General features: G+C 32.7%; 1 protein-coding gene across 2 annotated transcripts in view; it reads left to right on the plus strand.

Moving 5' to 3' along the window:
- Positions 1–380: 380 nt before the first annotated feature.
- The window catches only part of LOC126780721 (glucose transporter type 1), a 46,930-nt gene continuing 32,849 nt past the window's right edge, over positions 381–14,461 (plus strand). For both annotated transcript variants that reach the window (XM_050505378.1, XM_050505379.1), the window contains exon 1: positions 381–664. The gene's annotated coding sequence lies outside the window, so the exon portion shown is untranslated. The remainder of the gene's footprint in view (positions 665–14,461) is intronic.

Consider the following 14,461-nt stretch of genomic DNA (forward strand, 5'->3'; position numbering starts at 1 on the left):
ATCTGTGAAACAAGGAATATAATGTTTTAGTTTAATAAAACACGCAAGAAATTAAACAAACATTTTTAATTATTCTTCATCATTATATCGTTTAAAATAGACGCGCACCAACCTTACAATCGTTATAAATTGCTATGTATTTTCTGCGCCCGCTCTGAGTCGCGTGCGCTTTTAAGAGCTTACTCTTTCATTATGACGTCGATTCTCAACGTCATCGTTTGAAAAAGGGTGTTTTCTGCGTCTGTGTGAGTAAGCTTTTGGGTGAGCCGCAGCGCACGCCTAGCGGTATCGATCGTGCGCGTCCTAGTGCGCTCGACGCTTCGCTCGCACCCTGCCAGGGCGTCCACACTCCTGCTGTAGTCATGCGCGAGTCTCCTCCGCCATCGCATCGACCGAAATTAGACTAGGATTAAACGCGCGAGTGCCGCGGTCGCGCTCGGCGGCCTCGACAGACCTACGTATACGCCTCCCCGCCGCCGCCGCCGGGTCTAGGTCGTTCCTCCATGTGTGTCCAGATCGCGTTAAAAAAATCAATCGGTGACGGTGGCCCCGGGTCTGCGATGAGCTACAGCTAATCGTGAAGGTAGATGAGGAGGGGCGACCTTGCGACCTGCTTACACTCGTTCGCTGCTGTACGATCTACCATCATATACACCACCGCCAGGTATGTACATCGTTAGCATGAAGTTGTGTCAAAACTAAAAAGTAGTCATGTTACTTAATGTTTTGTCATTAATAACTACACAGTAACCATTTACAATGGTCAATCGCAGACATGTGTTCGGTATTGCAGTATTCCGCCCGCTTCTGTGACATAGATTCGTTTATGTAAGTGCGGCCGTCGATATCGCAAAAGTCAGTAGAAAGAGAGAAGGAGACCAACAGAAAGAGATGGAAGATGTCCGTCAATATGAAAAACTTGTTAATAAATTGTATCTGCGACGATATATATTTCAAAGATGTTATAGAATGTATACTGAAAAGATTTTTAAAATAATCAAGAAAAACTATATACTTATGGCGACGGATGTTACATCAAATATTAATGGATCGAGATTGAATGAAGGTTCTGAAAAATAATTGCAAATTTTTCTTTTTATTACTATATAACGTCAATTAATCATTTTCAAATTATTGTCCAATATTTTATGCTTTGCGTGTGCTTATGCGTTTTTTTTTAATTTATTTACCTGCGAATGCCTTAAATTATTAGGCGAATGCACACTTAGCTTAATTATTAGGAATGTTTACTCTTAGGAAAAAAATATTGCAAAGAAAAATCAATAAAGACCTTCACCTATTAGATTAGAAAGAAACTAAAACAACGATTTTAAAAAGGCTTTGCGAATGTTGTATTATATTTTCAAGTTTTATCCAATCGGAAGCATGGAATCTTACTATAAAATATTTAAAGGAATGTTTTATTTGACCAGGTTTTGTAAATATTGATCATAATTATTTGCTTATATTACACTAAAGTAATTACTTCCAAAGGGGAGCCCTTTAAGTAAAAGATATGGAAACTATTCTACCACAGCACTCCACTAGAGGTTGGTGGACATACATTTGGCAGGTTTCGACATATGCAGATTCCCTTAAGATGTATTTCGTTAATGCCGAGCTCATGATGAGTATATTTTTGAATTCGAGCATTAATCACGTTGCACTTTGATACATTCAAATACCACTGTAATCTTGTACAATCGTAAATTAGCTCTATTATGACAATAACGAGGATTCACTCTGCATAGTTAATTATTATGTTCGTTCATGGAAAATGATAATTGTCTTGACATTAAAATGAAAGTAGGTCATTGTTCTCAACAACTTAAAAAGAGTACAATATAGCTGTGAACTCTTTTTAGGATATAAAGTTGCAATCAATTTTTATTTTTCATCTTAAATGACATGCATAAATATGCAAAAATAATAACCAATTAAGAAAATCTACCCACAGAAGGAAACATCATCGTGATTTTTTTGCGGACGTTACATCTTTTGAATTTTATAAATAGATTTGTGTATAATTATAACCATAATATATAACATATACATATGTACGTCTATAATTTTCACATAACGGCAAGCTTAAAAGCAATTTGAATAACAAATGTTGTTAAACTTATTTAAAAATAAAATGTTATTTGATAATTATTATGTGATGTAGACTATTTTTGTTGAAAATCATATCTCGGGTGAGTAATTAACAATTGCAATATAACATGCTGCTTATTTTTAGGCATTATTATTATTTTATCTTATAAATTATAATACATGCTTGAGCGGGTTCGTATTGGTGAATAGCAGAACTTTTTAAAGAATTTCAGGGCAAATACCATGAAATTCTCATCAATTAAATTTATTTACTGAATCCTCAATATAAGCATTTATATTTAAATTATTTAGGTTCTTATCTTACGGCTTGTAAAGAATTCTTAGAAAGCGCGAAGTAGGCATGCGCACGCAAGGGGCACCTCGGTAGGCATCAAGGCATGACGAAGTTTTGGTAAATTCCTTACAAACGAATTGTTTCATGGAAATACATTTTTGTCCTTGTTGAGATGGCTAGAAATTAATTCTTTCATTGTAGCTTACAATACTTAAAGTTATATTACCCTGTTTAATGAGAGATAGTCGCGGCATATCTACTGTAAATAATTTTATTTCATCCATTTTTTTGCTATTGATAACATACTATTACATATATAACATATATATACATATATAACTAAATATTAATAATTACCAAATAAATCAATGGCTACAAAATAAAAGAAAAAGATAATTAAACGAAAACTTTTCTTTTTAAGTATTATAAGACTACAATACAAAGAAGTTACTCACCTCATTGTCTGTGGCTAGATATAAAGCCACCGACCCCGAGGTCCTAGGTTCAAATCCTAGGTCGGACCAATAAAAATGTTTGGGTTTTTCGGTATAAAATTTTCAGTAGCAGGCTGGAGTCTGGGTGTTGGTGTGTACATTCCCGAGCTTCGGAAACCACTTAAAGCCGTTCGGATTATGAGAGTTAGAGAATAGAGAGTGCACTTGTATTTGCGTACACACTTGTGCATATGTCCTACGCAGATGGCTAATCTCTCTTGAGATTAGCCGCCGCGGCGTAAATCGGTCCTGAGGACATTACTAGGTATTCAGTTATATACACGATTATTAATGCGAGCGAATTCATGCTATCTGTTTAAAGAGAGTGTGATATTTAGAGAGAGAGTTTAAAAACAAACACAAAGAACTTCGTCCCTGACGGGGGGGCAAAGGGGGGACCGTATCCCGACCACACAATATTTTTTTAATATTTAAAAGTTAAAGTTGTTAAATGTTTTTAATGTATAAAAAAGCCACTATATAAAAATTGACCGACTGTGGTGCCCTTTCGAATTATGAACATTAAATTATATGCTTAATTTAAATTAATATCTTAGGAGTTATACAAAATTAAAATTCTCATTAACTACACTAAATATTTCGTATGTACTATGTTACAAACAGCAATATTTAGTATTCTGCCTTCGTAAGGATAAAAGACGCATTTAACATTTTTAAATTGAATTTTTCCCATATTTAGAATCAGTAAAAAAAAGACGCATCTGCCAGTATTTTTTATATTATTTTAGACTTATAGAAACTTAGTAATGCAGAATTAAAATGTATTAGCAAATAATTTAATCAAGTCAACCAATTGATGGTTACATTGATTGATGAAGTTAAAAAGACTTAAACACGTAAATGCGTATATTTTACATTCAAAACAATATAACAAGATCATACAATGTAAAGACGCTTCCGCATGTTGACTTATAATAAAGACACAATTACACTGTCGTGATCATTATGTTAACAAGAGACTAACCACGTAAATATGTCTTTTAATTGTAGTATTACCAAAATCGGTATAACGCAAGTGCCAGAAGCGTCTTTTGCTCAAAGTATTGGTTAATGTGCGGGTGGAGTGGAGTGCACGGTAGGAAGACTTCGCATTCAGTTGCGCCCAGGCTTGTGAGAAAAATAATATCTGAGCGAAATTTGTGGGAAGCAATATTCCACAGAGGTAGTCGCTATATTCATTACTTATTTTGGTTGAACAATTGTTTATATATATATATATATGTAGATATTACGTAGGTAACTAACTACTCCTATAATATTTTGTCTGAGCTTCTTAGATCTCTTAGAGTTCTGTCAACGGCTTCTGTGCGCGAGCCCTATCTTGAAGGGTATAAAGATGATATAGTATTGTTTGCTGATGATACCTCTGTAATTTTTAAAATTAAAACAAAACAAGTACAGCAGAACAGTGTAAACAATGCTATCTCTGATACGGTACATTGGTTTAGTGTCAAACAACTTATGTTTAATAATATTTTTTTATGTAAATAAAAGAAGTCTATTCATGTAATTTATAACATAGGAGTTAAGGTAGATATGCAAAGATAGATATGCAAAGAGAGATTAAAATATTAACTTTTGCTTCTTAATATTACTAGTGGTAGGGCTTTGTGCAAGCTCGTCTGGGTAGGTACCCCCCCTTAACAGACATAATATATTTTAAAGTGACTTAAATGGCTTGAAGAAAAAAATATTTTATACAAATACTCCGATCTATAATTCTCTTGAATAAATACCACGGCATCTATCCACACCATTGGATATAGTTAATTCTGTAAATGAGCAAGCGTAGCAATATACATTTTTTTATTATATCAATTCATATTAAACAAAACTATTCGTGTCACTGAAAACTATATTTATATTAAATAATCGAAGCTACTCTTTGTAACTCATTAAATATTCTACTTCAGATATTCTTATTCAGGTGGATCATTTGCCCGTCCGCCTATCTATAACATAAAAAAGACGTTTGCGGTATTTCCTTTTTGGGCTAAAATTACTAAGTTACTTACTATAGAGCATGCAGCATAAAAACTGTCCATGTGATAACAGTTCTCACTAAAATCAATACCGGTCATATTCAACGCAGGCATTGGGCTCTTAGGATTGTCATGGGTAAGCACACTTTAAGAGGGAACTATATACTTTAAAATTCGAATGATATAATATATTCATGTATGGTATTCTTGGAACGAAAACTACCTCTCCTCGAGCATATCCTAAAATAAATCTGTGGGAATTGAGTACACATGACAATAATGGAATACGTTTTCTTTATACAAACATCACTAACATAGTGAGGTTCGTATAAAAAAAGAATTACTTATACCTCCCTAGGAGATATTGATATTAAGACATGTGTATTTTGCATTTCGGTATTAGCACCTAGAGGTATGTACTTAAATGAAGTTTGTTTAGCGAATACACACAGATAAACAAATAATATATATATATATATATATATATATATATATATATATATATAAAGCTAGCTCACCAAAAAACAATATCTATTCGTTTGATTGGAATTTATAAAACCTAAAAAATAGATGTTTGTCAATTCAATCAAGAAACACAAGCAGAACAGACTACATATATTTTTTTTATTTTTATACTATCATTCATTTTATTTTTTCTAAGAAGCTTTAATATTAAATATATTCTTCTGGGGACTTCATCATTTTTGATGTACAAAAAATATGGAAACCCCATACAAACTTTCAACTCCTATTTTACTTAGGGGTACATTTTCAAAAATGATGAAATACATATTTGTTCATTTCTAATCAGAAGCTTGTGTATGAAATTTAATTTTAGTTTTTTTTTATATTCGCCGGGAGGGCAAATGACTCTACTCCATCTGATTGTAAGTGGTAGTAGAGTCCAAACGCGACGACAGCCAGTACAGACGGGAAAAACGTTCTGCACTAGCCGCCTTCGCCTTGCCGGCCCGCAAGATGCCTCTTCACGCCTCGTTTGAAGGAACCCGGGTTGTAAGAGGAGGGGAACACGTGAGCTGGTAAGGAATTCAATTTTTTGGAAGTGCGACAAAGAAAGGAGTTGCCAAATTTCTTTGTTCTTGATGGAATTGATGTCACAGTTAGGCGGTGACATCGAGAACCAGCTCGCGTGGACTTAGCAAGGGGGAAGCAGGAATTAGAGAGAATTAGAGCGTTTCCATACGACCGTAATTCATATTTTGACCCTTTACGGGTGGAATTTCCAGAAATACTTTCATAGTGGGTGCTTACAGCATAAAATGTATCAACTGTCAAAATTTCAAGTTTCTAACCCTTTTGGTTTAGGCTCTACGTTGATGAATCAGTCAGGAAAAGTCATTCTATATGTATAGATAACAACAAAAATACGTATGTTTTTATAAATAAATTTGATAAAATAAAGACTAAACGGAACCTTGAAATACTTCTTTTAATAATTCAGTAGCCTGGACAAACAGACAGACAGACAGCCAGACAAAATAAAAAAAATATTGTTTGGAATATTTTATTTGAAAAGAAGCAGTTTATTTGGAATAACAGATAGGCACTTATGTTTTATTTATATGAAAATGATAATATGAAAGATTACATTTGTATTTGAATATCAGTTTGTTAATAAAATATACATAATTCGTTCCGGAAGGTTTTCTATCGTGCGTAATTTAAATTTATTAAAAAATAATAAGTAGCGAAATGTTGATGTTTTCTAATGAAGTCGTAAAAGGTGATTTATGTGTTGAAATTGCTTACGCTGACTTAATTATGAGAGAATATATCTTTATGAATTACCGAATTGTAGATAAAAAAAGTTCGCGACAACTTATATTAAACTATGTGTCACAGATTAGTGTGACTGCATTACAATTTAAATAAACGATAACTTTATCTCAAACAGATCCTTATCAAAATAAATATAATATAAATTTAAAACATTTTCCGTTTCAAGTAAATATTACTATTCACCACCAGACCACTAATTTATAAAAATAAATTACATTATTATACAACAAAAACAAACGCTTGTGCAGTCGAGTTGAGTTGCTTGTAGTGAATATTATTAATAAACTAGGAAATGTATTTAAATTATGTAGTACAAATATTGTCAATAAGCTGCCTCCCTTTTGTCTAAAATAGATAATTTAACGTAAAAGTAAGTGCTTGCTTAACCTACATGCTTAAATTAAATGATAAGACAGCTATTTAGTAATGTTACAGCACATATACAGCACAATAGCGTAACACAAGCGCTTGAGTGATCTCCAGTAAGCTTACTTTGCCGTTGCGAGAGCAGGAGCGATACCACAAACGCTTTGAAAGTGCAGTGCAAAGAATGGCAAGAACTTCTGTTAGTGTCTATGAGATAAGGATAGTTAAATTTTTACTGGTGGTAGGGCTTTGTGCAAGCTCGTCTGGGTAGGTACCACCCACTCATCAGATATTCTACCGCAAAATAGCAATACTTGGTATTGTTGTGTTCCGGTTTGAAGGGTGAATGAGGTAATGTATTTACAAGCACAAGATACATAACATCTTTGTTCCCAAGGTTGGTGACGCATTGGCGATGTCAGCGATGGTTAACATTTCTTACAATGCCAATATCTATAGGCGTTGGTAACCACTCCAACAGGTGGCCCATATGCTCGTCCGCCTATTTGTTCCATAAAAAAATCTGTATATATAAAATATGCATCTATCTGCCTTCCCTTTTTAAATAAAAACTACAATGATCCAAATAGAATAAAAAAGATGTTGTCTATCTTATTTGTACTTCAACTTTAGAAAACATTACCATTCCACAATATCATAGAACAACTTCAATGATCATTTTAATTTTAATGTCTTACTTTTGAAATATAGGGCTTCAAAGTTCCTTTTAATGAGTTCACTTCTTGAAGTTTTTTAATCCTATTTTGCATGATGAGTTACTTTGATAACTCTGAATCAAGAAGTTGTTAGAGTTGAACTTGAGGAGATAGTATTGTATACAGATATTATACAATATTATCTCCTCAACACCCAGAGTGTTTTCGGTAGTTTTAATTACTATGATTACACAATTCATCATAGTAATGTGATACGAAATCTATGGATACATCATAAGAACGACGGTAAACGGTACAATTCTCTAGGTATTTTTAAATAACTAAGCTTAAATGTGTATAGACATAATTTCATCTATCTGTCTCTGGTAAAAAGTAAGGAACAAACTAAACATTTTGTTGTGTCTGTACGCAATTACGCGGTGGTGATCCCATTGTAAAAATACATGGCATGGTCAATACAATACTATCGACTAATCAGTTATATTACAGTTTAATAGAAATACTTTATACTTTAGGAGCACTGAGTTGTTTCAGTGCTTTACACTACTGTTAAAAAAATCAGACTAATGGGATGTCCCAAGCGTTTTTAGGCTTTAATTAAACGAATAGAAAAAATAAAAATCCCGTTATTTTTAAGGTGAATTAAAAAACGTTGATTACACTGGCGCTAAGACCAGGGATCAAAGCTAAATGATTAAATATCCTGTTTTTACTGAAGATCCTTTTATTTAAAAATACAAATTAAACAAAATATTAATCTCTACTGTGGTTCTATTTACAACTATAAACAGTCAGTGCCGTAGCTAGGTGGACAAGGGCCTTGGTGCATAAGGCTCCCTCTTTCCGCGTAGCTTGAACTTTTATTGGCGTTCAAAATTATAGATAGAAACAAGAATAGTAAACACTGTGTTCAACTTATCCCTAAGTATAATCCCCAGTAGGCTAAATCCATACGTCATCTCTATGAGGAGTAGAATCTCTAGGTGCTTAATAGAAGAAAAAGGGAATAAATAAACAACGACGTGCATGAAAATACAGAATATTTATTATAAATTCGGAGTACTTACTGAGATTTTCCTACATTACTTGTCAATGTTTAGTAAAGGAAGCTCAACAAAAAACCACCAATCAGTTTGTTTGGTAATTATGCGGAGAGAGTAAAGTTCGTTGGTAATCATATACTAATACTGTTATGAAATAAATATTAATCCATAATAAGATGTTATAGTTTCTATAGTAGCTCATTTGTCAATTTGAACTTGAGTTTAGAAAAATGTTCTTTATTTTTCGTTGATCAAGTAGAGAGTTATTATAGAGGGTTATCGTTGTGCAACCTGTATCATACATGTCATCGGATTTTTTTAGGGAAAATGAGTTCTAGCAGAATATGGTGCCAGATGGATAAATGTGAAATAAGGCTGGTAGTAGGGAATTACGAATTACAACAGTTAGCGACATACCTAGCGTCAACTATTATAATGTGTCCCAGACCCCAGAAAGTTGAAAACATCGCTAATATTATAAATGAGAACTGATGCAAGGCAAGGGCGAATGAAAACTTGTTTAAAAAGTCGATGGGTGGAATTGTCGAATTGATCTCACGACCGTAAGCACGTGAGCTTATCGCTGATCCAATGTGCTACGGGCGTACTCATCCAAACTACCAAATAGGTAACTGAAATAACGATAACAAACAGCACATGCTTATCGAGGACGCTTGGCGTGGTAATTATAATAATAATATAATAATAATATCCTGGGACATTTTTCACACACGGCCATCTGATCCCAAATTAAGCTTGTACAAAGCTTGTGCTATGGAAACCAGACAACTGATATACTACATATACTACTTTTTTTTGTAAATACATACTTATATAGATAATTACACCCAGACTCAGGACAAACATACATGTTCATGCACACAAATGTCTGTCCTGGGTGGGAATCGAACCCACAACCTTAGGCGTGAAAGGCAAGTGTTCTACCAACTACGCCAACCGGCTCGTCAAATTATTGATGTTCATTTTTTCTTTTATGCTCCTCTCTTTTCAAAGCTGAAGTAAGGGGGCCCCCTGAGCTCCGGGGTCCTGGTGCACTGCACCACCTAGCCCTACGATAGCTACGCCACTGTAAACAGTCCTATAAGTACAAATATTAATTAAAGGAGTGGTCAGAACATTTAACGACCTAGCGAAACGAAACCAACAAATCAAATGCTTACCTTCGTAACTGGAGTACATAATCTTCCCTCACTGTATTTAAAGCGCGACTATTTATTGCATAATTGGGTAGATTTACTCGTCTACAAAGTTCAATTAGTGACTTACACGTAGTTAAATGACACTTCTTATTTTTAATAAAATTACGATAAACATACATAATATTTTTGGTCCCTGTTTCCGTGGCAAATTCAGAGTCTTCGCCCGCGTAGGTATTCTTCATGGAGTTCTTATATAATATCCGTCGGGGAAATTTCTTAGATAAAATATTTAAGATTTGTTTTATGCATTAATTACAATTTTTAAATTCACCTGATATTATTCTACAGTATATTGTATTTCATTTTTGTTGTTGCGCTTTTTTATTATCAATTAATTATTTATTGTTGTATAATACTTATAATGTACAGAATAAGTATTACAACATAGTTAAATATACGATATATTCTCTAAATAAGCATAAAGATAATATAAATCATTTTAAATACGATTAACTAAATCAATTAGGAAGATGTAAATTAAAAAATGTATTTTTTTTTTGTACTGAAATAATCTTTAAATTATTATAATGACATGTGTGAAAGAATTATGATTATATCATGTAATTTTTTTTTATAAATAAATCAATTTAGGCGTTCTCGTATAATTCTTGCTCCGTCCGAGTTGAGGCTGTGACGTCATTTCGCCCAATCGTTATTGCGGGCGATTCTTTTGCGATACGCGCATTGATAATTTAGTCAGTGGTGCCAACCTGGTGGATTTCCCCCCAAATTTGGGGATGTCCAGAAATTTTTTTAGGGGGATTTTTGTCTATAATTCGATTTTTTTTTTCATAAAAAAACGTACGACTGTACAAAATATATTAAGCCTCGAACGCAAACTACAAACTAAACCAAATATAAGCTCCAAGCGTGGCTATAACTGAAATATCAAAAAACTATTGTATGTTGAAATTGAAAAAATAGCTCAACGGTCAGCGTGCTTGTATGTACAACACGTAGGAGCTTCGATTTCTGATCACTGAATGAAAAAAAAAATCGTTTAATTTCATTTTTATCATCATTAATATTATTAGGTCATTAATATATGTAGTAGGTAAATGTGTAAAATGCCGGGTGCCTAAATACAACAGCTATTTTATACTACTTGAATGTAATTTTAACTTGTATTTAAAATTACCTCTCAAGCCGAGTGCACAACAAAAAATTTAGGGGTTCTTAACCGATATTTAGGGAAATATATTAGAACGATTATTAATATATTATTTTATGCTAATATAAAAGCAGTATTTTGACGTTGACTAACAAATAATCTACCGAAAATCGATCTTATGATTGCGGGTTCTTTCACAAATCACGCGAAATATACTAGTGTACTTATTATTCTTTATTTTAATCTTTTGTTAATGCAGATTTGCGATAGAAGATAATAATGATATAGAATATAATAAATATTTTAATTTCACGTACACAATCGGGGGTTTACGATACAGAGCCACGGCATATTATTGTAAATATGCTTGTGATGAAAGTGTAAACAAAATTAACAATTTCGAATGTGAAGGATGCAAACATACTAAGGCATTGGTCACATAGCGATGTGAGGAGCCTAGTTGTAATTAAATAAGTTGTTACTAGAAGAAACTTTTTTTATATAAAAAGGGGGCAAACAAGCAGGAGGCTCACCTGGTGGAAAGTTATTAAATCTGTCCAAGGACACCTGCAACACCGAAGTACTTGCAACTTAAAGAATGAGTAGGCTCTTTCCTTGAAGGCTTCTATGTCATAACGGTTCGAAAAAGTTACCGGGAAATATGGTTCCGCAGAGTGGCTGTGCGAGGCAAGAAAAACTTTAAAAATAGCGTTGTTGTAGTGGATTTCCAGACATCGAGATGGTATGATTAGAATTTAGAATTTAGACGCGATGCCCGGCGGTGAAATTCAGCGCCTGGGATTAATCTAAACAATTCAAATAGGTCACAGTCATTAAGGATTTTTTCTACTTATACCATTGGCGATACGGCGTTGTTTACAAATCATCTTCAAGATAAACAATAATAAGCTTAAGATTAACGTTGAAATGCATTTTCATCGATATAAACTCCTATGACAACACTATCGGTATTCAGCGTATCAAAGCCGTATTACGAACATTCTGAATTACGTATTTATTAAACGAATAGCTATAACCCTGTAAGTATACATTACTTAAAACAAATAAGCCTGTAAAAATTAAATGTTTGATCTTCAAACTTAAAACTTATAAATACGACAAATTTTACTACTAAGGTACTTAGTTACGTTAGTACGTTTTTGTTGATATATATATATGTTTCCAGTAAAGTTAAATAAAAATATTTAGACGTTATGTAACCCGAGAAATGTCGAGATAAGTACGTGGTAAGAAACCAGTGACTTAAACCAATGAGTTTAAGGTAAAATTAATTTGTGTTTAAAATTTATGGCTATAAATAAGAACGTCGTGAAGAATGAGATTGTGCTGCATAAGCATTCACCTATCTCACTTATTGTAGCGTGGTGGAATAAGCTAGATAGGCCATCCATTGGGCTATTTACGGTTCGTACACATATGATGCGGTTACGTAGAATAAAATGTACCTACATAACAAATGGCTCTAAGCATTTTTTAAACAATAGACAGTCGAACAGCTAGTCTATGAGAGCAGTTTAATTACCGTGTCATTTGTAGATGATATTGTTTTCACAATTTCGTTTGATCATCCATCATGTGTATGACAAACCTTTATTTAACTTCACCGTTATTGACCAAGTTTTACTATTGTAGCTTAAAATAGTTTTTACTTAATGTTTGGTGCAGGTGACAATACAATCTAGATCAAATAATAAAAATATATAATTATAATAAATAAGCTTGTAACACAAGCGGATTGGCTCTTGTTTGATTCAAAGGTGCTTTGTGATTTGATCCAAATCATAGCGAAATATATTTGTTTTAAGAACTTCTATGTCATCTAAAACCTTGTTATATCTTAAATTGATCATAAAAAGGGTCTAAGAAAGTGGACATCTTGATAGAAATGTGTCACGTTATGAACTAAATGAGAATTTTTATATTCTTCTTTAAAACACACTCAAATGTAGCATGTTAATAATAATATCGAGTTCAGAGTCTTGATAACTAAACATCGCGTACATGTATACAAGCCGAGCTGGCCCAGAGAAGGATATTAAATCTTTATCTTTTTTTAATTTAATTTTAGGAAAGCAAACGAAAAAATGGGCCACAGAAATGAAAAAGTCTATATACCTACTCTATTCACGCTACTACAATATTCACTTTGAATCATAATTTAAAATTATTTATTTAAATAATTAATTAAAATATTATAAAATAAATAGATAGTAAATAATGAGGCAACAATAAATATATTAAAGTGTCTGTCTGTAATTTTAAAATTAACCACTTTTTTAAGTTGGTATAGGTAGTTTTACAAGCAGCATTTAACAGCAATTTATTTGGTTTGCAAGTTACCAAAACCAAAATAACTATTAGGTATTAATTATTGTTTCAATTATCTTTTTGCGTGTCCGAGGTGAAACGGGTGAAAGCTATAAATATTAATTTATAATGTAATGTTTTATTTTATTATTTCTTATATTATAATTAATACAATATGCGTCACGTACACTGCTAGTTCACATGAGCTTAGTTACTTGTTCTTACTTTCAGTAATTGTCACTCACGCATATATATTTCGTGTAAACATACTATTACACGTATTAGTGAAAATGAACAGGATTCGCTAAGATTCGACTTCGAAGTGTCGCTTGCTGACCCTTTAAATAGCTACTTCCAGTGCTTAGTGACATATTAAAACACACTGCGCACAATAACATTTCGAGCGCATGCTGCATTAATACTTTTCTACTAAACGATAACTTCTCACTCGTCACTAGGCAGGATATCACTAAGCGTAATCGCTTATGTAATGTCACATGCATATGTGATGTCACATTTTCATGTGTATTTGCAATCATTGCATATATACATTACTTTAAAAAAAACTAGCTGAAATGTTGTATCTATTGTCATGGTAGTGTAAACATCGATTCTCAAATATTTAAAATGTGTAATACAATTTAAAATGTAGCTATATTGATAAAAATAAATTTATCTAGAAAGTAACATAAATAAATGGATATCAATAAAGTCGAACAGAGAAATCCTTGTTTCAAAACAACTATTTATGGTCAATAATAAAAGAAGCGAGTTCACGTCGACAACATATTTTAAACATATAATATTTTAAAGATAAAAATTTAGTTATTTACTTATATTAATTGTTTACACATCTTTGATATTAAACTTTTATCGACCGGAAATAATATTTTTAATGGAAATTGCAGAAAAATGTTTTTTTTATTATTATTTAATACTTTTCGGATATATTGTGCGTTTAAAAATAGGTTGAAGACTGGTATCACTTTAATCACAAAATATATCGAGTACTATAACTGGTTGAGTAGCT

This window comes from Nymphalis io, chromosome Z (genome assembly GCF_905147045.1).
Source record: "Nymphalis io chromosome Z, ilAglIoxx1.1, whole genome shotgun sequence".
NCBI classification, from domain to species: Eukaryota; Metazoa; Arthropoda; class Insecta; order Lepidoptera; family Nymphalidae; genus Nymphalis; species Nymphalis io.